Below are 3,028 nucleotides of genomic sequence, written 5' to 3'. Positions count from 1 at the left end.
ATACTTTTTATAAACATATGAAGACATGGACACAAACATTAGAAGCAACATTGTAAAGACATAAAACATCTTTGTATAATAATATCGCTACTGTATGTTTCACAACATTATGATGGCCTATCTATACTGCTACAGTAGAGCCCAAAGTGGACAAGGGTCTGTAAAGAGAAGACCGAGGAGAACCCGTCATTTCCAGCAATTCTGTAGTTTGTACAGTGTCATAATAGAAGTCTCCTACCTACAGACAATGGGAAAAGTAAGTGAATATCTTCCTTTACCAAAAGACATGAGATAATAATAACCTTCAAATACCCTCCTTATACTTCTTTTCCATGGTTTTGGTTTTTGTTTTGGTTTTTGTTTTAATATCAGGCAGGATTACACTTAGCTAAGTCTTCATTCTTAAGAAGTTCTGGTTGTCTGCAAGGCAGAGGGTAACAACTTGCATATTGTTTACCATTTATGTCTTCTGTTGAAAGGGTCCAAAATTCAATTCTATATAAGAATTCCTGTGTCTATATATAAAACTGCCAAAATGGTACAGAGAATTTTGAATGGTTTTCAGTAGTTTGAGATACATATCAGTGTTTTAACTCTCTTTCAGCAAATAAGGCCATTTTCATCTTATGGCAAAAACTAATACAATAATACTAATAAAACTTACATTTGTCTTTGAGGGAGGCAAACAATAAAAAAGGAAAGATTGAGAAGGGCTTCATGTGATGTGAGTGGGTGGTTAAAACAAGGAAAAAAAATATTCACTGCTACCCTATTTTTAAACAGGCTTTAAAAGAACGTGAGCTTTGATGCTACTCAGACAATCAGTGTTCATAAATGTATGTATTAAACATCTGCTTTAAGAAAATTCTCTGTGTGTCATGCTTTGCCTTAAAATGTCTTATAAAATTTTAATTCAGTTCATGAGAATCGAGCTTATGAGTCATTAAGGCAGCATTAAAGTTAGAAATAACTGTCCTGAGTTTTTTTTTTTTTTTTTTTTTTTTCTTTTTTTTTTTTTTTTTTTGGAACCAAGATGCTTATTGGTATGTGAAAACAAACTTTGATCATTTGGGGATTTCAGAGTTCAACTGAATGGTAAGATCCTGCTTGCACACTGCTGGGCTCTTATGTTTGCAGCCTCTGTGTTTAATAGAACTTAGTTTGAATTTCCATTTTGAATTTTGTAATGTTTTAAACAACTGTAATGTTCTTCCGATGCAGGCTATTTTCCCACAAACTTTTATTACATTTTTGCAATGCTCAATTGTTATGCAATAGCAAATTTCCTTAAGTTGGAGTCAAATTTTAAAATGGATAGAATTTAAGGCTCTTTGCAATTCCTTTCTTCATGATCTTTTCTACTAGATATTTGGTAATGCTTTTAATTAATAAATTCTTCGCACGAAAGCAATAAAAAGAAAACAATCCTATTTAGAAATGCTCGTTACATTAAAAAAAAATAAATTCAGAAATAATGGAAATGAAACAGTATTACAACAAGTTCATGACACTGTTCAATATGTCTTTGGGTGCCATGTATTTCAAGTTTTTCAGGAAAATTCCATCCATAAGAATTTATGCTGGAGTTCTGCTTATTGTTTCAAGTGTTGGTTACAAGGAGAATGTAAGGTTAAAATTGGTCATATAATAGAGTTTATTTGAACTGAGGATTTGAGGGTATTGCTTGATAGGTATATAAGAGACAGAAGGAGAAGAGGTGCTTCACCTGTTCAGTGGGGGTGGAGGAGGTGAGGAACAGGGAAAGATAGATATTCATATAATATAATTAGGTAGAAAAACAGACTTTGTCAGTTTCTCCGATAACGTGAATTTGAGTAGGAAGAGCAAAAAATGTAATACAGAACTTACTGAATTCTAATAAATTCGATGAGAATTACAAAATGAAGACTGAAGCTGCCCGGCTAGCTCAGCTGGTAGAGCATGAGACTCTTAATCTCAGGGTCGTGGGTTCGAACCCCACGTCGGGCGCCCAAAATTGTTATACAAACCCAAGAACAGTCCATCCCAATGAGCAAGAGGTTAAGCAAAGGGGCAGCTGATGGTATCTCTTTGCCAGGAAGGAGCTCATGGCAAATCTCAAGCATAAAAAGGAAGTATACAGAAGATGGAAGCAAGGACAGGTAACCTGGGAAGAATATAGGGATATCTGAGTATGCAGGGATGGGGCTAGAATGACCTAGGCCCATCTGGAGTTTAATTTTTCTAGGCAGATTTGACATCCACAAATCCATGGGCCGGATGGGATACACCCACGGGTACTGAGGGAGCTGGCAGATGTTGTTGCTAGGCCACTCTCCATCATCTTGGAAAGGTCCTGGAGAACTGGAGACGTGTCTGAGGACTGGAAGAAAGTCAGTGTCACTCCAGCCTTCATAAAGGGCAAGAAGGAGGACCCAGGCCACTACAGGCCAGTCAGCCTCACCTCCATCCCTGGATGTCATCTGTAAGCATATGGAGGAAAAGGTGATCAGGAGTAGCCAGCATGGATTCACCAAGGGGAAATCCTGCTTAACCAATCTAATAGCCTTCTATGATGGAATGACTGGCTGGGTAGATGAGGGGAGAGCAGTGGACGTTGTGTACCTTGACTTCAGCAAGGCTTTCAACACTGTCTCCCTAGCCAAAGGAGACATCAACATCCTCCTAGCCAAGCTCAGGAAGTGTGGGTTAGATGAGTGGACTGTGGTGGACTGAGAACCGGCTGAAAGGCAGAGGTCAGAGGATTATGCTTAGTGCTTCAGAGTCTAGTTGGAGGCCTGTAGTTGAATAAGAATAGTGCCATTTAGTCAAATGGGAACGATGTTTCCACAGGGCTCTCATAACAGCTCAACATCTGAGCCTTTACCTGGTCAGGACCCCACTGCTTCCCTCGCATTACAGATCAGGAGCGTAGGGGCTGACCATCACCACAGAGGAGATCCTAAGTTAAGATTGATTTCACCAAGAGCTGTGTTAGAGAATAAAAGGCATCAGTACTACAAGTATCATCAAATTTGCTCTCAGACTG

General features: G+C 38.5%; 1 non-coding gene across 1 annotated transcript; it reads left to right on the top strand.

Moving 5' to 3' along the window:
• Window positions 1-1,916: 1,916 nt before the first annotated feature.
• Window positions 1,917-1,989, top strand: TRNAK-CUU (transfer RNA lysine (anticodon CUU)). Its single transcript has one exon. It is a non-coding gene; the product is annotated as a tRNA-Lys (tRNA).
• Window positions 1,990-3,028: the final 1,039 nt, after the last annotated feature.

The sequence above is a fragment of the Rhea pennata genome, chromosome 2, assembly GCF_028389875.1.
Source record: "Rhea pennata isolate bPtePen1 chromosome 2, bPtePen1.pri, whole genome shotgun sequence".
NCBI classification, from domain to species: Eukaryota; Metazoa; Chordata; class Aves; order Rheiformes; family Rheidae; genus Rhea; species Rhea pennata.
Note: the sequence above shows the minus strand (reverse complement) of the source record. Positions and strands in the feature narration are given on the sequence as shown.